This window comes from Anas acuta, chromosome 3 (assembly GCF_963932015.1).
Source record: "Anas acuta chromosome 3, bAnaAcu1.1, whole genome shotgun sequence".
NCBI classification, from domain to species: domain Eukaryota; kingdom Metazoa; phylum Chordata; class Aves; order Anseriformes; family Anatidae; genus Anas; species Anas acuta.
The window spans coordinates 46,333,396-46,349,004 of NC_088981.1; the positions used below are offsets into that span (position 1 = coordinate 46,333,396).

Here is a 15,609-nt window from a genome sequence, read left to right on the forward strand (position 1 = left end):
CAGTTGGCTATGGAGTTCACAAAACTTCATTTATGATATGGGAGACTCAAGAATTGTTCACATAACAAGATCAGTGTCTGAGCTGCAATTTCTTTGCTCTTTTGTGGAGGCTCAGAGAAAGGTAAAATGATATTACAGAAAGTAAGTGCATTTTTGCAGCACCTGATGTAAGACAGAAGTGCCATCTGGGCACAGACTGAAGGAGGGTCACTGTATGGTTAGGCTCCTCTAGGATGGAGTTGTAAACTACAATTAGACCATCTGTGTGTTTCAATAGCTACATAGATATTACAGATAGTAGCAGAAATTTGAAACGGGATCTTCTTTTTTTTTTCTTTTTTATTTTTTTTTCTTTTTTTTTTTTTTCTCTCCTCTCTGTTTTGCCTCTGTGCCTTTAATGAGGAATTTGCTTGCTGGTGGAGTTACAATCACCTAATCACTTTCCTGATTCCAGCCTTTCTGAATCCCCAAAATGACAATTACCTCTCTGGGAACCTTTGTTACTACAGATCTACAATTCCTAGTTTCTGTTGGGAGCAGAAATGCAAGTGTCAAAATGTAAGAGAAAGCTCACTCTAGGGCTGTTTCTGAGCTCAAGGAAGGTGTAAAACTCACACATTTCAATAAGCTGTGAAGGAAAAAAAACTATTTGCAAAATGACCAGAAACAGGGAAATGTAAAATTGAACAAGATGTGCTGACTTAATGATATTTCCAGCCCTTTCCTGCTGTCAAAATATTTTGATAGTTCAGTGCAGCATTAGAACATCATCAGGGAATTTGAAGCCAATATCAAACATCTTTGGTTTATTCACTGGTTCTTTGGAAGTACTGTTGATCTATAGGATTGCTTTATGGGAAGAAATCAGGAAAAAAAAAAAAAAGTGTCAATTCCCTTTTTGATGTGTTAACTCTAAATGATGTCTGTCAACATTGCAAGTAATGCCATGTAATTTTGTAGAAGCCTGATAAAAATGTCCTGTGAAACTTCAACCTTGAGTAATGAAACAAGTGTCCTGTTCTCTCTTTTTTCTTCGTATCCTCTTAAATTCAGGGGAATCTTCCTGTCTGTTGTGAAGTAGCTGCTGCTTTTTTTTTTTTTTTTTTTCTTCAAATGTGGATTACAGTCACCCACGGTATATTTTCAGTTCACTTTTTTTCTCTCTAATTGGAGACTTCAATAAAGTTGATCATAGATACCTATTAGGCTCCTAAATAAAAGGCTTAACTCTGCATCAATGTGAACATCTAGCAATTTCTATTAATGTCCATTAAACTAAGAGTATTCATCGCTTAATCCATCATTTATTAATTTGGTTCAATCTTACTTAGGAATACAGATCTACTCGTGTATCCATTTTTTTATCCGAAGCACTGTTTAGAATTCTTGTTTCTGGTCACTGGAGTTGGATTTTTTTGTTGTTTTTGTTTGTTTGTTTGTTTGTTTTGTTTGTTTGTTTTTTGGTGTGTGTTATTTTTTCTTCAGAAGTAAATAAGCTGCAAACTGAAGGAAAAATAAAAAAGCTTTTTCTAGCTATAAAGGAGAAAACAACAAAATGATGACTACAATGAACTTGATTAAAGGAATGGTAGAAAACCAGAAAGGTTGCAAGGTTTGTGAGTATAAAAGAAGGAAAAGATTAAAATAAGGAATGAGAGCTCATGACCTCAGAACTTGTGGTGCCCTTATCAGTGTTCAGTCCTCTGGGGAGCAGAGATGCATTGGACCATTGGACTAAAATGTGGTAAACAGCCTATAAAGAGAGGTGGGAACAATTCAGAGTTGAATTTACATGGGAATTAAAACAAATATATAAATATTTGGTTGGAAGAAACTGATAATTCCATATAAATACATAAAGATTACTAATGCTAGGAAATGAATTAGTTGGCCTCTGTTACAAAACAACAACATAGAAAGCAATGAGCATATAAAAGGGGAAAAACAGATTTAAATTTTAGAAAGGTGCTAATGAAGGGAAAGGACAAATGGACCAGGAGGCACTTTGCCCAAAGTAGTATGAGGCATCATTTCTGGACCCCTGGGTTCTGCCTAAGACAGCCATGAATGGCGAGGGGCTAGAGATCTGGGTCAGCTACCAGGACACATGATCCATGTGTCAGCACAGGCTTTGCCACCTCATTCTTTGAAAGAAACTCACAGCTATGTTGCATATCTGGAATAGAGAGGATTTCTCAAGATACGTGCCTTAGTTCCTAAAATAACAGAGAATTTGTTCAGTGACATTCAAAAATCTTCCAACCTTCTTCTGTTGGGAAGTCAAACAATTGCAGAGCTAAGTCCTCTGAGGGGGAGGTGGGGCAGGACCAACTCTGGGCAAACTGCAGCAGCTGTTGACATCCTATGCAGTGTCAATAGGAAACTCATTTGCCATGAATTACAAGAAGCACAACTGGAAGAAGAGCAAGGTGTTTTTCAAAATCATGCACTGACCAGAGAGAAGCATAAGCGAACATGCTTCCCAACCATTGATTAGTAAGTGCTCTGTGAATGGATCAGTTTTTCTGTGAATATATTTTCACATTTAAGAGTAAATTCAGATTTAATGGCTTCATTTGCAAACCATTTGTGTCTAAATTTCACAACCATTTGAGTGCTTGAGGTCTTCTGTTACTGTGTAAGGCAAATGTCAGGCTGAAATGCACAAATATTTACGGAGATATTACTTCATGTAGTGTAAAATTTCCTATTTAGATTTTGTGCTGGTTTGAAGAATTACATAAATCATCCAGAAACAAAGAGGTTGACCTATGTAGCAAAGCAACAGAGTGTGAACTGCGGATGGGTAATCAGTAAAACAAACAGTTTGCAAGTGCTGTGTGGACCAAGAACAAATTTGCTGATGGTATTCCTGTGTAATCTCAAACTATTTAATCTGAGATTTTCCTAGTCTGGGTGAGGACAGATTTTCAGTGAAGGGAATGAGTGCATGTTTGGAAATACTTCTAGTGATTTATCTGTTAGCTCATGTCTGCAAGTATATAGGGTGACATTCTACTGATATATCCTACTGGATTGCAATAGTTGTCTATGTCTTTGGAGATATCCAAAACTTCACTGAGAAAGGTCCTGGGAAACCTGCTCTAATTGATCTGTTTGATCTGTAGTGGACTAGATGACCTTCGACATCAGCACCATTATCTGTTCTTCAGTTCCTCCCTTTGTTGCCATGTTTAACTTAATTGCATCAGATCCTTTGCTAATGAAAATCTGTACATCTTTGCTTCTGTGCAACAAAGGCAGATCAGATCATGGACTGTATCTGCTGGTCCATTGCTAGCAGTCAGAAATCTGGTCATCCCACTTTACTCAGTACTTGTCAGGCTGTACCTGGAGTACTGTGTCCAGTTCTGATCACCACAATTCAAAAAAGAAGTGCACAGACTGGATTTGGACACAAATACAATTGAATTGGGGAAAGTCTGAAGGAGTTATAGCCTTTCAGCCTGGGGAAGAAAAGGGGGTATCTCATCACAGTTTTCCAGTACTTACAGGATGGCTACAAAGAGGATGGGGGCTCTCTCTTCACAAGTAGCTACACGGACAAGACAAGGGGCAGCAGGTACCAGTTCCACTGGGAAAGGTTTCAGTGTGATATGTGAAAGATATATTCTCATTTTTTGCAGAGAGAGCAATCAATCACTGGAACAACCTCAGTATGGATGTGGTAGAATCCCCATCACTGGAAGTTTTCAATATACTTGTGGATAGGGTGCTAGATAATCTAGATAATCATGTAGGCACTCTTTTGCATAAAAGGTTCAACCAGGTGATCTTTTGAAGAACCTTCCAACCTTCACTGTTCTATGTTTCTATGATCTCTAATCAAATCTGGTAGAGCTACTCCAATGTTAAACCAGAGAAGAATTGTTGTCCTGAATGGAAAACCCCTGAAAATAAAGTCTGTGGAGTCTGAACCAGCATTGACCATGATTTTGCACAGTCCCCGCTATGGACCTAGCACTGTATCTGCTGCCATTTTAAACTGATGATGCTCCCATATTGCACAGGTGCAACACTAATGACCAAGCACGGATGATAATGGTGGTCCCCCCACTACAATGTCACATTCTCCTGCTGGGCATAGGAGGTCAATGTAAGATTTAGCTGACTTTTTAGTGTAACTCCAGCTAATGCCCAAACAAGACTGGATTGTATCTATAGCACACATTCAGTTGAAATACGCTTTACTTCAGGACATACAAACCTAGCCATCAATCTGGTCTTTCTAGTCATTTTTTACAGGCACAAGCTGAGTTCTTGTTATTTTAATTGTTGTTATTGCAGAAATCTCCTAAGTCATTTTGCCATTTGCCCACTTAAAAAAAAGCCATAACCAGAGAGGGGAAATCAAACAAAATGACACATTGATCATGGCCACTCTTGTACATTTTTAAATTGTGCTGCTATGTCATGCTTAACAAAGCTTGCTGCAAGCTAATAAAGGGCTACAAAAGAGCTACTTGAGTTAGCTGATCCTTAAAAAAAAAAAAAGAAAAAAAAAAAAAAGGCAAGATTTTTAAAGAGGGGAAAGAAAAAGAATTAGCTTTTTAATATCCTGCTTGCATTATGGTACGTGCATCTATCAAAAGAAGAGAGAGGCAACTTAAATCTTGGCAAGTAGAAACAAAGTCATAGATGTCCTACTGTGATTTTAATTCAGTGTATAAATATCTAAGAGGGAGAAAAGAGAGCTTAGAGGTAATTTAGAGGTACCAAGATATTGGTACTGTATTCAATGGTTAGCATTGTAGGAAATGATTAGAAGGTAAACCAAAGGAAAGTCAATAAAGAGGAGCAAAAATATTTTGTTTTACCAAATGGTATTATCTACATTCATGGTCTAAGTGCTATTCCAGATCTGTTTACAAAAATATAGTTGTTTGGACTGGAATACTAGACATATTTAAATGCTGTGCCGTATCACAATTTAATCCACTGTTTCATACTCACCAGACAAAAGGTTTAATGAACTGAATATGTAGAAGAGTGGGAGTGGTGGCCTAAATAGTCAGGTAAGTAAGATCAGGTAAGTAAGGTACTACTTTTCTCTTCCTTCCCAAACAGAATTTCTGTGATTTTATTTTCTGTACCAGGATTCAGATTCAGTGTTTGAGACTGCTATTAACAACAAAACAGAACAAAATAAAACAACAACAACAACAACAAAAAGTCATATTGCATCTCTGGCTAAAAGTTGCGTCATCTCAGTGTGCCATTAAATAGACTAGATTCCTGACTTTCTGTTTCAAGCAACTCAGTTTAAAATGTGAAAATAATATTACTGGAAAAGCACCATTATAGTCCATATCTCTTCTAGTATAAAGCCTAGATCCAAGCTCAAGGGATCTCAGACAGTTACTCCTATCAGACATCTCTTGGAGACTGAATTCTAACTCATCTGTTGACGTGAATTCTGGGTCATCACTATTCAACTTCTGCTTGCAAAGCGTCTTTAAGATATCATGAGTGAGATATGTTGTATAAAACCAAAGCCTGCTTTTCTCTACTAAGATATCATGGGTTTTGTAAGGTGAAAAGAGGTATATAATTTTGCTCTGCTGCCAGTATAGACAGCTTGGTGAAAAATCAGGACTGTGAATATAGTCAGGTTATACTAAGATTCCCCTATATTTCCCTAGAGCAGGACATGTGTATCAGAAAGATCTTTAGAGAAGAAAAAAAAAATAAATAAATGAAAAAGCTTGTAAGGTGAAAGCTTTGATCTCAGGTGGGGGCGTGTGTGTTGTTAATGACTTTTACATTGTTCACAATAATAACTATGAGCACCCTACAGAAGGGAGCACTTTTCTGTAGTTATTTAAAGAATTGCTCTCTTCTACCATTAGTTTTAATTGCAGTCTACAAAATCACAAGCCATTTTGGATATATTAATGGACATTTATCTGAGCAAGGACCTTAAACAGTGAGATTATCTTAAAACCAGTAAGAGAAAAGAAACAATAGAGACTTTGGCTTTTTTATTTTATTTTAATTTTTAACTTTGAAAGAAGGCAAAAATATTTCAACATGTTTGAAGGGGGTACCCACACTAGAGAAGCCACAACACAGGAGAAAAATAGATAAAGTGATAAGAACTAGTTGTGTTTCAATGGCAGGAACAAAAGAGAGCCACAATGATGAAAAATTATACTGCCAGCTTTTTCAGAGCATTCTCCAATTTCTAAACCAGGAAATTATGGGAAGATTAATAGTACCTTCCAAGCTGATCTTCAGGAAAACTCACAGCAGTTCAGCAGTGAGGGGAACTATTCTTAGCTCACAGCTTGGTTATACGTGATTGTTAAGGAGGGCACAATGTGGCAATAGTCTCTTTCTAGTTCCCAGTGACGGGCTTCAGTCTGGTCAAATGCATGTTATGTCAGTTTAGAGAGATTCTCCAAGAGGTGGAAATTCTGAGTGAGCACAGAAACCAAGCTGCTTGACACAGCCTCAATATACATTGCTGTGCTCCATCTCAAGGGTCTTCTATCAGAAGGTACAGGAAACAGTTGCTTACCTGTAAAGTGTTTCTTACCTGTAAAGTGTTGTCAGTATGATTTCAAAATCCTGAAATGGAATGACCTGTTTAAGTTCTAAGTAGTCTTTTTGTTTGTATGTAACTATTTATAATCCTATCCAGTTTGTTCTGTACATGCACATATGGCAGTGCCCATTAAGAAGTCATTATCTCCCCATCCTTGCCACACAGTGATGATAGAAGTAACACAGAAATTCCCTGCGCTATGAGCAATAGGTAGTTGAAGGTTACTGTATAAATATTGACTTTTTTAAAAGGATCTCCGTGTGCGTTTGCACATGCATACATGTCATAATAACCACACAGCTTCCCCTACAAGTCAGACAAAAAAATAAATAAAAGTGCAAGAAGGTCATGCTTCTGTTCCAGTTCCAATGACCTGAGATGACTATGCTTATGGCACACAAATTGCTTCTCTGAGAGAAAAGAGAGTGACGATTAGCAAGGCCCTACATCTACATTTTTGAAAATTTCTGGGGATAAGTCAGATTCATTCTAGTGAACAGTGTCATTTGGTCACTGCCTACAAACAGATCCACAGTATGCATCCAATAATTAGAGAGTCTCATCACAGAATCACAGAATTTCTAGGTTGGAAGAGACCTCAAGATCATCGAGTCCAACCTCTAACCTAACACTAACAGTCCCCACTAAACTATATCCCTAAGCTCTACAACCATATCCCTAAGCTCTACAACCATATCCCTAAGCTCTACAAGCTTCCTAAGCATCAGTTGCAGTTACAGTACTAGAACTGTTTGCATGGCTGTAGGGATGGAGCACCTTGCAATTCAAAACACAAAATTTGTTTAGAGACAGTCATGTGTAAAAGGAGCCTTAAGTCTTAACTAACTGACTTGGAAAGTTTCAAGCACATTATGGCAATGAAAATGCAGTAAATGACAAATGCTTAGGGCCTATCTCTCTGCTGTTATTTTAAGGAGAACTCTCCAAAGAGTTCATTCAAGAACCTACTGCAAAATTTATGGCACAATTTTAAAAAATGCCCCTAAAACAGCTACAAAAAGCAGACCCCCAAGTAGCTTTGGGAAGGCTCAGAACCAGAAAAGGAAGTAAAAAATCTTTTTAACAAGTGGTTTGTTGTGGAACATCTGCACTATACCTTTTTGAGTGACTTTTTGTGAGACTGATTGGAAAGAGGCAGTTTGAGATAAATGGGAAATATTTGTTCAGGGGAATGAAGGGAGAGAAAAAGCAAATGCTGATGGATTTGTCACTGAAAAAAAAAAATGAAGAAGATTTCAAGGTGACTTAGAGAAACGGTTCAAAATGATAAAGGACTTGGTTAAAGCTGAAGATAAACAATGTACACCAACGAGGAGTTCAAAACATGGCTTTACAATGGTGTCTGAATGAATTTTGTGTTATTTGGGCTTCAGCTAGGGAAGCGCACTTCTTGACAGCAGGAGTGCTTATCAGTAATTAATTTGTAGGTTTAAGGGTGTGACCTACCTAGAAAGTCTTTGCTGTTTTTTAATGAAAAAGTTGTAGTTTGGAACGCAGATGAAGGAACAAAGGTTTTTTATTTATTTGTTTAAATGATGGCCTTGAACAGAGAAATTAAACACAGTATGTAGAAAGATTCTGCACACATGTGAATGGATCTTGAATGTGTCTGTGCTGATTTAGGAATGGGCAAGCTGGCTTGGATTAAATAGAAAAAAAATCTCTCTTTATAATGTTCATGGGAAAACTAAAAAGGTATTTAACAGCCTAGAATATATTTCACTTCTGTGCTTTTGTCTTCTAGTTATCACAATTAATTCAGTAGTGAAAACTCTTCTTACCTGGTAATAGTCTTGAAGAAATTTTGGACAGAACAAGGAAGACCCAAAACCTAGTAAGCTAATTTTTTCGTTGTGAAACTTCAATTGTTTCCAAAGTGGTAAACTTAAACATTGTTATAGTAGCCTCTGGCAACATTACAGGGACTTGGAAGATTGATGTCTTCAGTACATTCTACAGTCCTCTTTAAACTTACCCTCCAGATACGCCTTTGGGCTGAGTGGGGAGAGTATAAGATTACCTGTATTACCAAGTATAGCAACATAACAGAAGCAAGCTCAGAAAGACAAATGGTTGGTACTGTGACCTCTGAACAGCACACATTTTCAGAGGTGGGAAGTGGGGGAAGAATTATTTTGCAGTAGCTCTAGTCTGATCTTATGAACAGAATGCTGATCAGCAGCCTTTGATGGCCTCCTGGAGCACGTCTTCTGATTTCATTTCCTCTGCAGGTGATTCAGTTTGTGCACACCAGGACAATTATGTGATGTGAAGCAAAACATCCTAAGTGGGGGTGGCCTGAAAATTCAATTCAGAAGTGCACCTTGCTCGAAACTAAAACTTTACAATAGACACCCCAGAAGTCACTCAGGACTGCAGCTGAGAAGAGGGTCCGGTATATATTTCTAGGATCAATAACTGGAAATTCTGCTTAGAGATGAGGAGCATGAGGATGTAGGAGGGAATGGATCCATGTGTGTAACATCTTAGTGGAGCAGGACAAAGCATAGTTTAACCTGAACCCCCCACTCCCTTAATTAATTCAGTCTATAGTGATTATAAAAGTACAAAGTACAGCAAAGTACAGAGGAAGCACGAAATTATCTGTTGTGCAGAGTTCTGCACATTGAAACATTAACCGTTAAAACAAAATAACTAAATCTATCACTTTTATCTGGAAAGTAATTATAGCTAGGTTTTACACTGTTTTTCTGTGCTATTGAATTTGTCAGAAGTTATTGAAGTGTTCTACAGAGCACTTGCTATGTCTAGCATTACAACAGTGGATTGAGGCTGGAGGACTGCTAACTGCATTGAGATGAACTCTAAGAAACAGCTCAACAAACTCTAACACATCAGTGCAGTAATAATCTCTATTCCAGGTAGAAAAGATGGATGGAGTAAAATGGTATGGATTTTAAGCTGTTATTCTTGAGCTTAAAATAAGAAAATTGAATGAAAATCTCACCATTTATTTGGCTGTGGATGCACATGATTTTGCACAAGGTAATGTGGTTGTTGTCTACAGCTTGACTCCTCTTCCCACAGCAAAACTCTTGATCTTCTTAAGCCTCATAGAGAGGTGGATTAAGTGACTAGTCCATAACTGAAACTCCTTGGTTCTAGCTATCAGCATATAATGGGGACTGACTCCCCCAAGATTTTCTGTTTTAATCTTACTTCCCAAGGCTTCCTGTTCAGTGGTGACTTTGATCATCTGAGTCGTGGATGCTGACAGAACTCTTTTCCAATTAGAAGTCCTCAAAATTCAACATTTTGTAGTTGCTTATTTGTAATATAAATAAACGTTGTTGTTGTTCAGATTCTCTCTGTAAGACACTTAGAAATGTATGCTTTTCATTGAAGATGGAATCATTCTTTCTCTCCCATTTAAAAATTCCCCATGGACAGACCAGATGGTCAAGCTTCTATGGCTCTTCCTGACTTTGAAGACAGTCACCATCCTTGACTGCTGACCTTTTGAGGTGAGTAGTAAGGCAGGATTATATCTCAGCTGTGATTGTTGTTTGTTTTTCTCATACCAACAACACACTGATAATTAATGACTGCTCCACAGTTAGAAAGGACATACGTGCTGTAGTCAATGAATCTGATCCCACTGAACTCTCCCTTCATCTATTTATTCCTTATCACAGATTCTGTGGAGTCAGATGGACCTCTTTCTGGTCAATTGCCAGGGGTTCCCCATTTGTTTTCTATTGATGACTCATCATCAGACTTGCTCAGTCTATGAGTAAAGGGATTATTTTTCTAAATGGGAATTCAGCTTGGGCTCTGAAAGTCAAGCTGTGTTCCCTTCTGCTTCTCAAATTATCACCACTAATAAAGAATCTGCAGCAGGGGACTCAGCTGACGACTTTGTCAATGATGCATGAAGCAGGCTAGAATCTAGTTGCTCTTCCACATCTGCAGGAGAGCTACAGTATGAACTGAAGGATGATTTTTTTGTCACTAAAACAAGCAGATGGGACAGGGTGACTCAATAGAAACTGAGATATTGAAGCTATTTAAAATACCTTTATGGTGAGGTTTGGTTTCTAAATGCTCACCGCCTCATCTTGAGTGTTCTATTGTTCTACATAGCAAGAGGCATCTCCAACAGTTTTTCACTCCTATTTTTCCCCCACTTTGTAGTTGCTGTGAATGTAATTTAGGACTTCTAAATTCTTCTCATACCAATGATTGCTCTTCCCTCAAGGTTTCCAGAACTTCAACAAAGATGTCTCCTTAATTCTAAAAATATGGCCGCTTCCACCGGTCCCTGAGACTTATTTGGAGAGATTTTTAATTTTACCAAACTAAAAAAAAAAATAAAAAAAAATAGAGAGAGAGAGATACATTGTCCAATTGATTAATTTCTTACTTAAATTTGGTATCTTTTTTTGCTTGGTGAAGTGGAAGATAAAGTATTTGTTACACGAAAAAGGTCAAAACCTTAGCTGTCAGAAATAATCGATTCTGCAGTTACTGTGACTAACACCATCTTGAGGAACAGTGGTAAAATATTTTGGGAACCCAGAAGTTCTTGTGAACGGACATAAGATTTTTAGTTTTTTTACCACTCAGATGGGAGGAGAATGGGAAGCTACCTGATGATTAATGTGAAAGTACTTGCTGGTTTTCATCTTACTCTTAATAAAAAAGCATATATCACCAAAAAGAAAACTGCAAAGCAACCAACCCTGCATCACAAATGGTAGTGACTGCTGCCACACAAGGAGATGACATAGGAGAGGAAACAAACAAACAAATTAGACAGTAAAATATCATCTTCTTTGTATTAATATTGACAGTGAAATGTGTGAATATTTTAGTGATTTTTTTTTTGTCTGTCTGTTTGCTTCTCTGTTTGTTTCATTTTTTGGTCATGCATTTTGGAAAGGTTTGACTGGTCTTTTAATCCCATGATCCATGCAACTTCTGCAGAGAAAGCAAATAACAAAAATTATTGAGATAGAAGAAAATTATTGAGATCGAGGGTACATTTACAATTTCTGAATTCTAGAATATGTGGGAAAATACAGTCCTAGAGATCGGCTTTTTTCTGACTTGGCCTTATCTAGAATGACATACTATTCTCAGAGGAGTCATCTCTGTTCTCCTGTTGCTTTCCATCTTTCCATTTTATGAAGAGATCTCTCACTGCCTTTTCCTTTATAGTCTTTAACTCTGCACATCCAGAGACAATCAAAATTGTTACTCTCTATTTGTTTTAAACTTAACACCATCTGATGAAAATCTAGAGAAGTTAATTGGCTTTTCATAGAGGCTCCTGATGGGCACTGCAGAAGAGTATGTTCTCTGAGAGCTGTATACCTCCATGGTCAAAAGGGAGCAAGTTTTGATCATTGGCATTACACAAATCCAAAGGGGAAAAAAATGAATACAGGAAAATGCAGGGTAACAAATTGAAGAGTTGAGAAGAATAACATGAAAATAATTCAGAATGGTTTTTTTTTCCTATTGTCAGAGGGATGGATCTGAACTCTTCCGAAAGTCCAATGAGGGCAAATATTCAAGTCATGAAATGGCACAAGGTGGCTCTGGCTACTTTCAAGAGAAAGAGCTTTTTCTGTACTGGGAGTTGGTGGAAAGAAGGCATGTAGTGTTTATATGTGCAAAAGGATAGGTAAGATTATCTCTTTCCTTTAAACACGGAACATTCTAGGAGCATTAGGAAGAAGTTGAGTTCCACTGGGATCAGTAGGGCAGAAAGAAAAATTACCATGTTTATTTCTGGGCGCTTCCTCCAAGGCTTTGCAGGTGACAGATCCAGTGAAAGCATCCATCTCCGCTCTGTGCTCAGTAAGCAGAAAATGAAACAGAAGAGTCAGTGTGACATTGAGTGATTTCAAGCCACTTGTAAAGGCACACATTCAACCTGAGGCCTTCAGCTCAGGAGCCCTCACAACAATAGGGGCAGTTTTTAATAAAACTGCAGCCACCAGAATCCAAAGGGATCTTGAACAAGACAAACAACAAACCCAAAGCTTTCTAAAATGCATGCTGCTCATCAAGGTACAAAAGTTCCCCCAAAGCACTTTGTCAGGATTTAGTTACTATAGGTATTCTTGACTGCTCTTACCCACCTTCAAACCACCTCAGCTCAAGAAATGCCTTCCAAAAATCAGACTGCAGTAACAGATTACAAATATTTCTCTTCTTTTTTTGTCTTGATATATCTGGATTAACTGGACAATCCTTTCCCTATGTCTGTGCTTCCTCAAACACTTTGCTTAAGACTGGACAAGGGAGAGTGACTTAAATGAGCTTTACATAGCTTTGCATGATCCTGTTTCTTGGTGAAGGAGCAGTTAATTTTGTGTACAAAGTGAAAGAGCTGTAAAGGGAGACACTGACAGCGGCTGAGTGAGGGAGTCAGAGCCTCCAGTTGGCATAAAAGTGGCAGACTCAGAAAGCTTCTGTAAGAAGTCCATCCAGTGGCTGGGTCTTGTGCCTTTCAGGTGAAGGTTGTAAACTTCAGCTGGTGAGATGATTTCTCTACTCTCTTTTACTCAGAAGAGAATAAGTTTGAAAGGCAAAAATTTCAGTCTTTTTGAAAAAGGGAATTCTTGTTTTCCAGCCTGCTCTAATTTTCAACTTTTATGAGTGTGTGTGTGAGGATATGCATTCTCCTGCAAAAGAGATTAATAGCAAGTGATATCTCTGAAGAGGGGAATTTGATGGATTTTGCAGGAAATCAGAGAAAACAAGACAGAAAACAAGCTTATACAAGTGATTGCATCCTTAAGAGGGTGACCTCATGTATGTGGTCTTTCTAAGCAGTAGCTAAGTATGTGTATCACAAACTAGTACAGTATAAAGTAAATAGAGAGCATAACTTAGTTGATGTTGCACTACCAATGTATTCTGTAGTTTCTCTCTCTGAATTCCTTCCAAAAATGTGTTTAAAGGGAACCAGGAATGCAATGTAATTTGATATTATGGTCTATCTAATAAGCAGTCAAAGCCTTCAATAAATCTAATTTTAAGGTATGCAAATGTACTGAGAGACTTTGTCCTTTGTGCATCCATTCCTCAGGAAACAATGCCAATGGGCTCTTCTGAGGGACAAACCCTCATGGCTGGGATACTGAAAAGTCACATTGTCCAAAAAATCTTGTCATCTTTTGGATGTTATTTCTCAAGCAAAGACAGGGTGAGAAGGTAGAGCAGGACAGTACAAATTTGTGCAGCTTCTTGTAGTATATCTATTGATTTTTTTAAGAAACTCATTTTGCTCATCTAAACCATGAGCCTTTTAGTAAATCTTTTAAGGAGGGGTTCTTCCCTTACAAATTTAGGAAAAGCTGACTGTCCAGTCTAAGCATATCATCACAGTTTCCTCTGTGACCAGTAGAGAGAGACAAGCACCTTTAAAAATCAGTTGATCCTTTCTCTCTGGTACAAATTTCTAGAGTAGGTGGGGTGGATTTTCCACACTGTTGCATCTCTGTCCCAATTGCCAGTAGGGGGAACATAGAAGGACAATTTGGTAGAGCAAGATACTAGGCAGTCTTGTGAAAAAAAAAGAATGGAAAATTCTCTTTCAATATGCAAACCTTGTTGTATTTCATTTAGAAATTAAGGGGTTTTACTTGGTCTCTGGTCTCTATTGACTCTTTCTAACTACGTGCGTTTTGTTTTTGTTTTTCTTTTGTTTGTTTGTTAAATGTTGTAGGAAATGGAACAAATTAACCTTTGAAAGAGTTAAGTTAATCAGGGAGGGAATATAATCAGAAAAGGCAGGCCTTGTATCCTACACAACAGTCTTATAATGACATCCTTAGTACAGAAGGGTAAACAGTAGGTCTCTGCTTTAATTTGCTGACAGGTGCATGTAAGAGTATATACATGTATGTAGGGAGGGATATGCAAGTAATGGAAAGGTTTAGACTAGATTATAGGACAGTGACTTACTTGAAATAAAGACTCCTATAAATTTTCTCATTATGCTCTAATCTAGAGTGTACCTCAAGGTTATCAGTGCCTTTAGCTTCCCCTTGGGTTGTGCAGAGAGTGTTCTGTGCCCTGAAGAGTTGTGGGGTCTTGTGTTAGTTTGCTTCAAAATTGGTCCATCTTTCAGGGAGTTCATGTGCTAGCAAGATTTGAGGAAGACAGCTCAAATAGATATAATGTAGATATAGTCTTTTTGTTTAAAAAAGTGTTTTTGTTTGTTTGTTTGTTTTTTGTTTGTTTGTTTTTCCAGCAACTTACTGCCAAAGTTGTGATTTCTAGTGTGACTATCAAGCTAAAGTTACTATGAGACTGTAGGTGTGTTGTTTTGTTTTGTTTTCCTTTTTTTAACTCTCATCACTATTACATTATACCAATTAATTCTTTTGTATACCTAAGCCCAGTGGGTCAAATTTTCAGCCTGAAGCTGCTTAGTGTAGCTCCCTTAGACACTAGCAGTGCGGTGTTATTTTACATTACAGAGGATATCACCTGCTATGAAAATGTGAGGACTGCCATCTCAAAGCATTTAATAATGCCTAGCAACATGCCATAACAGCATATACATGCAAGTTGAAATGAAGAAAACAGCAGACCTAAATACCTAAATTGGAATTTGGGCTGGCCTATGGCAATAATATATCTTTTACCATGTGGCTATCTTGTCTTGGTATGATCATTAACAAATGATTAAGTGATCAATAGTTCCTTATGTAAGTAAAGATGACTGGTGTAATTTGTGGCTTTTAATTTCAAGTATTAGTGTATATTGCATTAACATCTATGCGCTATCTGTTCCTTTCAGCACAGCTCCAATTTCAAGTTCCAAGTATAAGAGAATGCAATTTAATATAATTGTGGTCATTTTAATTTCTTCAATAAAAGCAATCAGTGCCTATAGCTGGTTTCAGACTGTTGTGAGCAACTTGCAACTGTTACTGAATATCTGTTGAAAGGAGTCTCTCAAAACTTGCAAATGTCTTTGGAGAGCTCCTCCCCTCCCCTCCCCTCCCCTCCCCTCCCCTCCCCTCCCCTCCCCTCCT

The 15,609-nt window shown here is 37.7% G+C and overlaps 1 long non-coding RNA gene across 1 annotated transcript; it reads left to right on the forward strand.

The window, feature by feature from the left end:
- The first annotated feature begins 1,491 nt into the window (after positions 1-1,491).
- On the forward strand, positions 1,492-10,185 carry LOC137854013 (uncharacterized). The gene is made up of 3 exons (XR_011094878.1): positions 1,492-5,036; positions 8,334-8,423; positions 10,001-10,185. It is a non-coding gene; the product is annotated as an uncharacterized lncRNA (long non-coding RNA).
- The last annotated feature ends 5,424 nt before the right edge of the window (positions 10,186-15,609 follow it).